This window comes from Crotalus tigris, unplaced genomic scaffold (genome assembly GCF_016545835.1).
Source record: "Crotalus tigris isolate CLP2741 ecotype Arizona unplaced genomic scaffold, ASM1654583v1 scf7180000018419.1029430, whole genome shotgun sequence".
NCBI lineage: Eukaryota > Metazoa > Chordata > Lepidosauria > Squamata > Viperidae > Crotalus > Crotalus tigris.
Genome location: NW_024096993.1, coordinates 817,719 through 830,215, shown reverse-complemented (window position 1 = coordinate 830,215; position 12,497 = coordinate 817,719). Strand labels below are relative to the sequence as shown.

At 38.6% G+C, this 12,497-nt stretch overlaps 1 protein-coding gene across 6 annotated transcripts in view; it reads right to left on the bottom strand.

Annotated features, from left to right (window-relative positions):
• Nucleotides 1-11,144, bottom strand: part of EVI5 (ecotropic viral integration site 5) — a 74,029-nt gene extending 62,885 nt beyond the window's left edge. For 2 of the 6 annotated variants that reach the window (XM_039352279.1, XM_039352280.1), the window contains exon 1: nt 10,783-11,143. The gene's annotated coding sequence lies outside the window, so the exon portion shown is untranslated. Of the gene's footprint in view, nt 1-10,782 lie in introns of all 6 variants that reach the window. The other 4 variants (XM_039352277.1, XM_039352278.1, XM_039352274.1 and 1 more) reach the window with 4 other exon arrangements.
• Between the last annotated feature and the right edge of the window lie 1,353 nt (nt 11,145-12,497).

The following is a 12,497-nucleotide window of genomic DNA, read 5'->3' as shown; positions in this document are numbered from 1 at the left end:
GAAAAGCTACAGTAGTCCTTGATTAATGACCACTTGTACAGTGATTGTTCAAAGTTAGGACAGCACTGAGCAAAGGGACTGACAACTGTTCCTCAAAGTTGCAACCCTCACAACATCCCTGTAATCATGGGATCGCAATTCAGGGACTTGGCAACCAGCTTGCAATTACAATGGTTGCCGCATCCCACAGTCAGATGATCACCTTTTACAAGTTTATTGTTTTTATATTTTTTGCTGCAGACTGCCTAGTCCAGTGGTTCTCAACCTGTGGGTCGGGACCCCATTTGGGGTCGAACGACCATTTCACGGGGGTCGCCAAACAAGGCTGTCTGCCATTTTTTCCCCCTTTTCTTTGGCCACGCCCCTGGCACCCGGTGATGTATAAGTGATTGGGGAACTGTATTATGGAGTCGCGGCATTAGAAAGGTTGAGAACCACTGGCCTAGTCACTTCTTGTGAGATGGACAACTATATAAATTTGGTGAATGAATGAATGAATGAATGTGTTGCCTTCCCTGCCGACTTCTGACAAGCAGTGTCAATGGGGAAGCTGGCAAGAGATCATAAATGATAATCACATGATGTCACACTTAAGAACACAGTCACCTTAGAGGGGAGATGGGCAGCATAAAATTTTAATAAACAAACAATCTGTGTGGGGTATGCTTAACAACTGAATTGCTGAAACTACTGTCATAAGTCAGTATGGTCATGGGATCACATGACATCATGCTTTATGAGTGTGTTGCTTAGTGATGGAATTCCCAGTCCCAATTGCCTGAGGACTACCTGCATGGATTGTAATCCTTTCAGTCTCATTAGTGACCTTAACCAAAGTAATTCATAGCATAGACAAGATAAAGGCAAATTAAAAAGCAGAAATAAAAACTGAAAGAAGCCCCACCCCCAATTCTCTTGTCTTATAGCACCTCTATCTTTAAGCTCTGTAATAAAACCAAGAACTATGCAAGCAAGCCATTAAATGAGAAGCAAAAAGAGCCTACAGACAATTGTGATCCATCTCTCACATTCAGAAAGAGAACAGTATCAACTCCAGAGGATCATGCTTGCAATGAAGAGCAAAGCAGACGTTGGTTGTGACTAAGCCCAAATAAATACTTACTGAGATTCTTTGTTTTTATGAGAGAGAAATTTAACACTACCATAAATTTCATAGCCATTACCCTAATCTGAAAAAAGTAAATATTTATAATTTTAGTGTGACAGAGCTGAAGCCTTTTACAGAAATAGGGAAGTTGGCATTCTATCTTCTTAGCGGGTTTCCAGAGAACTTGAAAAACTTAAATACATTTGAATGTCTGTAAAATAGTAGGCATTTGGAAAGATCAGCAATGGTCAGCAATTCTGTTTCTTGTGTATTACACCCCTACATTTAGTCAGAGTAAGAAACTGCATTGTCAAGGAAAATGCCTGCCTCAACTGCTGAGCACCAATATATCAAAATTTCAAGCCATAACATAGCAATTTATTTTGTTATCTATGTAAACTTAATTTAAGGACTAGACAGATTTAGGAGCAACCACAGTGGATTATTTATGATAATTACCATAAAACCTGATAATGGTTTCAAAAAAGGTTTCAGATTTAGGTCTTCAATTATTCCACAATAACTCCTGTCTACTGTCAGTTTGCACTCAAGAAGCACAGCGTATGTGTGTGCTGTGTAAAAATGTTGCCATTAAGATGTAAACAATTTTTTACTGAACTTGTCATAAAATTAGGTGAGATTCGCTTGCTTAGCAACAGAAATTCAATGCTGAGGACTACATATAGCACTCAAAGCTATGAGGGGATTTCACATGTTAAATGAGATCAATAGAAGATGTAGATCAAAAAGTGAAGACATCAGATCTCCGAGGAGGCAATTTAACTGAATGAATGAAAGGTAGAAAAAGGATGTCCTGCAGAAAAGTCACACAATGTCCAATGCGTAAAGGAAAGCAACAAAATAATATTAAAAAGGTACTTCAAAGATTAGTTAAGAAAATGCTTTCTGCAGATTCCTTTCAGAGCATTTAGAAAGCCCTTCGCAAGTCAATAAAATATGCCCCTGTTGCTTGATGCCATTCTAAATATAATACAATCACAGAATGTAAAGCGGGGGGGGGGAAGAGATTTTTGGAGATCATTTAATCTAACTCCCTGCCCAGTGCAGGAATCTGCTACTGAAGCATCTTCTCTGGCAGATGATTATAGTCTCTATTTGCAAACACCTTTAAAGAAAGAGTCCATCAACTCCCAGGATAGTTATTACTGTGGGAAGTCAGCCCCCCAGAGAAGGAAATATTAAAAGGGCAGAAAAATATATTTCCTCAAAGGATTTTAAAACACAGAAAGCATGCCCAGTTTTCTTTTTTCTTTTAACACATTTTATTGGTTTTTTAAAATTCTTAAGAAAAAGTACTCAGGACCCACCGTGGTGGTTGGGTGGTCAAACATTCAAAAATAAAAATATACATAAATAACACAACTCAATAAATTTCACTATTCCCTCTCTATTCCCCTCAATTGACATGATACATTTAAATATTCCATTTCTATTTTAAATTTCTATCACTATTGAACCTGTATTATAACTTTATCAGTTACAATTACAATAGTTTAAATTTAAAACAAAAAATTATCAATTCTAATTCTTAATCTCTCACATCCCTCATTTTATCACCAATCTCATTTATTTCTTCTTCCACTACACAAAACATATCCTAATTAAAATAAAATATTGATCAGCTCTATATATATGTAATCCCAAAGTCAATCCATCTCTTTAAAATAACGATAATATTAAACCTTAATTCATTCAAATTCATTAAACAAAATTCAAATTTTCTCCAATTACTTATCATGCCTTATCATGTCCTTGTCATACAAGAAATCCATCCTAGTAATTTAAAACATCCCATAAATTATTAAAAGCATCCCAATCTAAACAGTCAACATTTTTTCAATTCCAGTACATAATAATTTTCATATATTTCCCAAACGCTATGTAAGTACAATCCAATACATTCTTAATCTGTTTAAAATATCTATTTTAATAATCACGCTCCTGTATATATATATATATATACCATCTGTATATATATATATATACCATCTTCAGGCTGGTGTTTTGCTGCTCGAAGCACGAAGCTGAAAACACCAGCCTGAAGATGACGAATGGGACTTCGTCGAAACGTCGCCAAGACACTTCCAATTTTACGCGGGAGAAAACCCGAACAACCAAAGACCTACATACAAACACCCGCGAAAACCTCAGAAAACATATATATATATATATATATTTAATTGCTTCTAACTCTAAATCTTAATCCTTAAAACAATCCATAAATTCAGTATTGCCTTTTAATCCATTACTCAGTTTTAGATTTCTCTTTTAAGTCTAATTCTAGGTTTTTTCCTATACTAGGTAGGTTTCCATAACCACGCTTCCCTTTCAATCAGTGAGTCTATTTTTGTTGCTTGGAATAGCCTTGGAAGAAATAAAAGTCCCAACCTCTGCATCAGGCATTTGTTTTTCTCCTTCTTAAAATATTGTTGCTTTGTAATTTCAAATCTCAATCTTTGCTTCTTCTGTTCCTCAAAGTTACAGGTGAAAGGTTTGTAGGGTAAAATAAGCCCCTCTTTTATCTCAGTTAATTCCTCTTCTAATATAATTTGGTTTGTAAAATAGTCAGGTGTAGTCTGATCATCCATTTGAATGTTTGAAGTGAAATTTCTGGATCTTAGTTCTGAAGTAGATTCTTTCAATATGGCACAAATTTCTGTAGTGGCCTCATGTATCTTTTCCAGTATAAGCTTATAGTTTAATTGTGAACACAAATTCTCCATTTTGATAGTAGTTAGTAATAGTTTTGTTTGTTTGTTTGTTTTGTTTGTGGAGGCTGTATTTGGTAAGAGTCAGTCTATATACAACCCCACAATTCCCACAGCTCAGCTTATCTTGTTCCAAAAATGATTTGAAGGTCAGGTCTGGTTTAACTTCAAAAGAGTAACCAGAAGATGCAATATTAAATTTTCACCACTAGATGTCCTCAGTAAGTTAAGAAAGAGTCTTTTCCAGACAGCATTGCTTTGTTTCTATCTTTAAAAGTATAGTGTGAAAGAAGAAATAATCTTCCAACACCAGGTGATAGTACAAATCTTAGCAGAACCAAAAAGGAGAGAGTTTTCTGTATCCCAAAAAATATGAAAGTAAATTAGTAAATTAGAAAGTAAGTAGACTTCTTTCCCAAAAATATAAAAGCTGCTTTCTCTAGCCAGGGAAATAATTCCAACAAGGCTCTTACAGGCAAAAAAACAAAGTCAAGTAAAGAGAGTAACAAAGAAAAATCTCACCCAGATTCACCACGGGGGCTCTTACAGCTTAGATGTTCTTGACTTGCGGTTTGAAGCAGCAGGATGATCGGCCATTTTACTGGCCGATCTTCTTCTCCGTCGGCCCTCAGAGATCGCCCAGACAGCTGGACGAGCCGCCGCTCCTCCGCAGCCGAGCCGAAGCCTCTTCAACAGAAGTCGCACCCTTCAGGGCGACTTTCTACCCGTATAAGAGTCGACTAGCGGAGGGAAGGCTAGCCGCCGAGGAGACGAGTCTCCCCATGTGACTAGAGTCACCGCGAACCGGAACCAGATGTGGCCCCCCCAGTTTTCTTAATAGCCCCAGGTCTCCCTCCCCCAAGCAGAAACTAGCTCTGAACAAATGCAGATGCAGACCATTCAGGAAAGTTGGAGCTAGAAGCTTAGGAAGACAAAGACACCTAAAATCTACATACCCCACCCAAAGTCTAAGACAGGACATAATAGGATTAACTCACAGATGCCAAAGGGACACAGGTCAAAATACATAACACAGGAAATACAAAGCCTCAAACAGGAACAGGAAATAACCTTCAAACAAAAAGCTCCAGAGGGTATAAAAACCCACTCCCTACATTTGCTAAGTCCTTTTTCTCTCTTTTTCTTCCAGAGCTATCTTTCTGTCTGGCTCTCCTCTTCAATAAACTGCAAACTTCTTTCTAAAGCAGTCGCCATGTTGTTTATCCCTGGCTTGGACTGCAACCACGATGAAAACTTTTCTTCCAACACTACTATATTGAACAATTCTTACTTTAGCTGTTCAATAAAATTCTAGTTCTTTGTAATTTATAAACTGAATAAATCTATCCTGCATTTACATAAATAATAAATCTACCTTTCAGTTGCCTTTCAGATATTTGAAGATTGCCATCATAGGTCAAGCACAGAGTTGTATCCGAATACTAAAACTAATAAAAGATTTGAAAATGACATACAAACACAGACATATCCACAGCTTTTGATAGAGAAGATAATGTAATAAGGCATCCTATGGAATGTATCTTAATGTAACTGCTCTGCATAAAAATAATCCCACTCTGTTTCTATTCCTTGTGCATAATTGATATTTCTCAGCTGGAACAAGATACTACATTAAACTATTTGTAAAAACCTGAATGGGAAAAAAAACATAACCTCAAACAGAAATAGTATAATCTATATTTGGATAATGACCATATATCCTATAAAACGTACTAATAGTAACTTTACTGCACTTTAATTTTAAAACATATTCGCACACATATGTACACCAAGATACTTTTGTTCCGAAAGTCTGATCATATATTAATTAGAATGTCTAGAAATAAGCAGATCTCAAACATCTCAAAAAAAATTTTTTCCTAGCATTTTCCTCATAGGCAGGGTTTTTTTTTTCAGATCAATCAAGTATTGATCCATTTGGTTGTGACAAGAATTGATCAACTAGCTTGTTGCCTGAATCTGATATTGTCAGCTAACAGTGACAGACCCAAAGTTAACTAACCACTTAAGGAAAATGGTACTCAAGTCATAATTTAAAAAAATAAGCTAAAAATTTCAGAGTTTGACATTGGAAATTACATGGATACAAGATATTTTAAACAAATCAGTTAATTTGTAAAAGAAAGTATGTATTTCATGTTGTCCTAAAGCAGTGGTTCTCAACCTTTCTAATGCTGCAACCCCATAATACAGTTCCCCATGTTGTGGTGACCCCCAACCACTTATACATCACTGGGTGCCAGGGGCGTGGCCAAAGAAAAGGGGGAAAAAATGGCGGACAGCCTTGTTTGGCGACCCCTGTGAAATGGTCATTCGACCCCAAATGGGGTCCCGACCCACAGGTTGAGAACCACTGTCCTAAAGGGATTACATATCTCCTTTAAATTTGACACATCTAAATGCCTCAGGAAGCACTAGCATGCATTCTTGAGCCCCTAAGCAATATACATGTATTTCACATGTATTTATATGATTTTATATTTCCTACATGCATGTAGATGCATGTAGTTAGTGAGTTAAATGAGTTTTGTCCCATTTAAATTAGTGAGTTAAGTGAGTTTTGTCCCGTTTTGTCCCATTTTATGATTTTCTTGTTAAGGGAATCACTGCCATTGTTAAATTAGTAACACGGTTGTTAAGGTGAATCTGGCTTCCCCATTGACTTGGCTTGTCAGAAAGCCGCAAAAGAGGATCACATGACCCCTAGACATAAATATGAACCAGCTGTCAAACAGTGAAATGTAAATCATGTAACCATGGGGATGCTGCAATAGTCGTAAGTGCAAAAAATGGTCATGTCACTTTGTTCAGTGCCACTGTAACTTTCAACAGTCACTAAACAAACTGTTGTAAGTCGAGGACTATCTGTAATGAAGACTCCCTCAAGCCAAGCTAAACTCTTAATGATTTCACAGATGCATCTATGTAATTTTCCTCGCAACAGCACAGAAATTATTTTAATTAATTTCTAGATTTTTTTTAATGCCAGTCTATCACCAGCCTTCAAATTTTCTAGTGACTTTCCACTCACTATAATCCCAGTCCAACCCTGTTTACTTTTTGAGATTAACCGCTGTCAGCTAGGTACTGCAATCTACCTAGTTCCCAAGTTCTTAACTGTGTTTTATTTTACTGCTCTTAAAAATTAATCCCTTCACTTTCAAGGAAAATACTGAGGGTTAAATGCTAATTCAATTACTTCACTTTATTAAATTCTTGTCCTAATATTAGAATCTTTACAAAGGTGAGTTTCATTTTATTCTATAAAAAAGCCTTTTGCATGCGATTGCCTAAAGCATATGGTAAACATATATAAAAATCAAAATGACAACCTATTCAAGTGACTTTTTCTTCCCAATATAAAAAAATAAGTTTAAAATATTAAAAAAGAAATTTAAAACTATTTGCACAAATTTGTAACTCATGTTCCTACTAATCTATGATTCAGTGAGGTCTATTCTTCTATGTTCCTTCAACTGTCATTTGAAGCAAAATTTCTAATTGTAAAAACTTAATATAAATCTATTAAATATGTGCAGAAGACATGACAATTTAGTCTATAAGATATATACAGTATCGTATGTTTTATATCAATGTCTGGATTTCACTTTCATTCACAATTATTTCTAGGACCTTCTCTGCCCTGGCTTAAAATCCAGAAATCAGAAGATATCTAAAAGCAAAAACAAAATTAAGTAAACCCTTAATTAAAATGACTATCTTTAAAAAAAACCTTAATTTTTCTGGCAAAGAAATAAACATTGATGCAGTAAAAGCTGCAACTTATGCAGAGAAATACATGCTTCCATCTTACAATGTTGTGTTTGTCTGCATTTATTTTAGAAGATTTGTTTGAACATTTGTCTACAGGCCTCTATATCAAATCCATCAGAATTGCTTCAGAAAAACAATGACAAATGGGAATGCAAGAGAGAAATAAGCCTTCTCTTAATCAAATTAACTTCTCCCCTTTCAACTCTACAGCATTAAGTTAAAACTGAAAAAGTAGATTAGTTACAAATCTCCTAATACTATTAAGTCTGTCTACTGTAGATCTAGGGATCTGTTACCTTATTCAAGGTCATCTTTTCTTCCTCAGCATTTCTTCACAATAGGCCTGAACAAAATAAAGCCACACCCTCCTCCTCTTGGTACTTCATGGTGTTGGTGGTGTTCCAAGTACCCACAGTTTGAAGTTCTTTGCCCTCTCCTTTGGGAACAACACATTTTAACAAAAAACCAAACCATTCCCCTTAAGAAAGGAATGTGATGACAAAATGCCCACATCACTATTCACTTTCCCCCCAGGGATTCAGAAGTACCAAGTGGAATCCATTTTCAACTATGGCTTAGCATGGAATCTGAATCAGTTTTCAGCTAGATTGATGAGGAATATAAAAAATGGGCAGAGCAGAGATGGAACAAGGCATAAGAATAAAGTCAAAAGAATTTCAAGCAGAAAAAAAGGAACCAAAATTGAACTTCTAGAGCAGAAAAGAATGTAGATTTTAGAAATGGCATGAAGGGGAGGAACAAATAGGGACTGATAAAATGCAAAAAAATAATTGACTTGGAAAGCTTTAAAAAGTTCATTAATATTTTGTTGATACTGTGCAATTACTATAATTAGGTCAAAATAATTTGAGCTGGCATATCTGCTTTTTTCAGTATAAAATGTACTCTAGTTTCATTTATTTTGACAAGCTACCTATGTTTTTCTGAAGGAAATTTTCAGGAAGAATTTAATCCTTCCACAAGCAAACTAAACTTCCTGGAAAACTGTTCTTGGATAACTTACATCATGCCAAATACGGTATAAGAATAGCTGACTTGACTATTTTTTTCTTGCAGAGAATATGTTTTGCAGAAAGGAAGTTCAATCACTAATTTATCTTCTTTCTTATGCAACTTCAGTAACCCTCGTCATAAATAAAAAAATCAATTTTTTTCCAAACAGAATACTAGCAGATGTAAGTTTGATATTTAAAACTATTTTTATAGAAAAGAATGCCTGACTAAAACTAGAGATGTATAAATTCAAATCTATTTTCAAACTATGAATATTCACTAAATGACTTTGGGGCAGGTATTGTCCATCAGTCTAACCTTCCAGGTTATTAAGAGAATAATGATGAACAGGGAAATAATGTTTACACTTACACTGCCTTGAGCTTTTGGGATAAAGTCAAGGGACAAATATAATTAACACTAATGTTTGTAATGGATTATATTGAGGAGGAGGAGGAGGAGGATCTTTGCCTTAAAGCTGTCTCAATAAAATATTCAGAAATTTTCTAAAGGACCACCTTAGTAAAGAAATTGGCATAAGTTACTATCTCTCAAATAGCAATTTGAATTTCAATTTAATATATATCATAATCCAATGAAAGCAACAGTTTTAGATCAATACAAGATCACTGTCTCTGAGACAATTCAAAATGAAATAAATAAGTTGGTTAAATAATTCTTGTAGGCAAGATTTGAACATATTTAACTGCCTTTTTTTAAACTATTCAATTCATAGGCTATGGATTTGTGGATTTGTTAAAAGTAAAAAACCCAATAATTTACCAAGTTACAGATTTAGGATTTTTGCCCTTTCCCTTGTTAAAGAACTGGGATTCCAGTATCTTCTGTAATTATAACCATTCAGACACTGGATGTCATATGATGGGTAGAAAGTCTATCCCAAACTATTTTCTCCCAATGTTTAATTGAACAAAGAAAAGTTCAATTAACTTTTGAACTTAACTCAAATAGTTAAGATAGGAGGAAGATGCCTGGATAAGTACTGGTACTGCTTTGATCAGGAGTTCAAGAAGAGTGAGCTGTGCTTTTAACAAAAACATAGTGTTAAAAAATGTTTTTAATGCTGTTAAAAAATCTTTTAACACATCAGCTCACTCTTCTTGAACTCCTGATCAGAGCAAGTACCATCACTTATCCAGGCATCTTCCTCCTATCTCAACTATCTGTTCTAAGGGAGAGAATTGAGAAATTATCTTATATATGCTGCAGTCAAGCATGCTGTAGGACATGCAGCATAGATAGAAGCAATAATCAAAAATCCTCCAACAGAAACCTTAGAAGTATTCACAGAAGGCTCATGGGGTATCTGGGGGAACGAAAAAACCCCCCACAAAAATGGGATGGGCCCCCTAAGGAAATAATAATTTGTAAAAACCGTAAGATTAATAGAAACCATTCAGAGAGATGGGGATGGGGCCATCAAACCCGAAAGAGCCTGTAAATCTGATAGCGCGCACACACACGCGCGCACACACAGCAATTACAAAATGGACTCGGTAGAATCTCAGAGGCACTCTTGCTCTACATCTCCCAGGAAAAGCTGAACCTTGTCAGGAAGGGAAAAAAACTTTTTGACACTCAGACCGCGGCACTTCCTGAGAGTTTGGCCCAGGAGTTTCTCAGCGTTCTCCGTGGAAACAAAGGGACGCGATCACAAGAGTAGAAAACTCCACCACAGCCAAAGGCATCCCCAGTCCCTCCGCCACCACAGAGAGGAAATCCGGTGGGTAGTGGGTGAGAGAGAGGCAGAGGAGGGGGAAATCACTTGGGAGCGTGACGACAGCATCGTCTAAACCTATAGGCAGAACTTATAGGCAGAACTCTTCCAAGATTTATATGCCACAATTCGTGCTCGGCCGATACTTCATTGACGCCCAGGCAAGAGTTGTTCCAAGGCCACAAACAGGCCCAAGAACGTGGCAGTCGCTCCGGAGAGAAGCGGAGAACGGCCAGGGGTCCTTCCCTAAAAGAGGGTCCTCTGCCCCCCCCCCCGACCACCGCTGTAAGACGGAGACGGGCAGCGGGCCTCCCTCCCTCCCTGCTTCGCCAGAAAGGCTGGCTTGGAGTGGAAGATGCGGACGGAGAACAAACAGGCGCCGCCGCCACCGCGCTCACCTTGGAAGCCTTTGCCGGGCAGGCGAAGCGTTGCGTGCATCGGGTTCCCCTGCAGCCCGGCCCGGAGCCGCCGCGGCTGCAGCTGCCTCTTGGTCAAGAGCTTCCCCGCCCGGACGGCGTCCCGCCTTTCGACTCTTCTTCTGCTTCCTTCCCCGCCCCCTCCCTTTCCTAGACCCCGCGAGCCGCTCCGCTCTCAAGAAACCGGCCCATGTCCCTTGGCTGGGAGAATGTTTGTGTATGTCAGTCCGTCTATGTGTATATGTGTGTGTATGTCACGCGCGCAGGCGCAATCCCGGTGCGCAGGCCTGTCTGCCGTCGGGAGGACCCCCCCCTCAAATCTGCACCGAAGACCTCTGACAAAATAAAGCCTAATGATGAACGGGGCTACGGGGGGGGGAAGGGAGGGGGCGAGAGAGAGAGAGACGCGGAGCCGCAGATAGAGGCCTAACGGAGAGGGTGCAAGCTGGAGCGGGCGTGCCTGAATTGCACGTGTACTTCGCTAGATTCCATGCAGACGTCCTTAAGGGACAGCCCCGTAGGAGACGGCGAGGCCGGCTTCCTTAAAAACCTTTTGCTTCTCGCGAGTTGCCGCGTGGCTCCTTGGGCTGCCTTAAAGAATCCGGCACCAACTAGATTAGAGAAGGTCAGAATAAGGAAAGGAGTCCACTTTTTTTTTTTTTAGCTGAAGACCTAATCCAAAGGCGTTGGGTTTAATTGAGGTTTAGAGTGTTGTGTGAACCCAAGACTTGTGATTTCTATTTTAAAGGTTGGTGAGAACCAACTCTATGAGTGGGCTCTTCTAGCGGAACATTAAACTAGCACGGATTTCGCTGTTCCCATTAGCATTATGAAATTATTTTTTTTATTAAATTATTTTTTATTGTCGCCTCAGTTACATCTACTATATTTTAGTTTGTAGCAGGAGGTCAATAGCTTCATTTCCCTCTACAGTCACCAGCCAGCAGGAAAAACGACTGTCAATAACATCACTGTTATGATTGGTAATGATGGTTAGATCTATACTTCAGCCATATGTCAGAATTGCGCCCTTTCAGGCTGGGTGTTAACTGTGGGGCTGGCAGACAGGGTAGGGAATGAGGGAAGCTAGAACACTGAGATCAACCCAAACAAGAGCCTAAAGGCATAGGGTGAGCTGTTGTGCAAACAATGCTCTTAACCTGTTCGGAAAGCCACTTTGAATAAAACCTTATTCAAAGCAGTCTCAAAGATAGCTGACAGGCACCCGGAAGGTTGCACAAGCCAGCTTCCCTCCCCTGCATTGTGCAACCGCCCCCACTTAGCAACTGCTGACCCTGATGCTGTGAGATATAAGGCTTTTCTGGAAGAGCCTACATTCCAAAGCAGTTCCAAGTGCTGCCAGATATGGTGGGAGGGCCTGCAAGAAAAGAGAAAACTCTTCTACTTGTCTGAAAAGGTATAGGGCAGGGGTAGGCAACCTTGACTCTATTATGACTCGTGGACTTCAACTCTCAGATTTCCTGAGTCAGCCATGCAGGTAGGAAGTTTTGTTCATCACTAGCACATCACCAGCCCTGACAATGTTACCTAGTTTGGATAATGAAACACCTGCAAGAAGGACCCCCCCCTCAGTGCTGTTCATGAACATGGCTGGCTCAGGAATTCTGGGAGTTGAAGTCCACGAGTCATAAAAGAGCCAAGGTTGCCTACCCCTATTCTATGTTGTATTCTATACT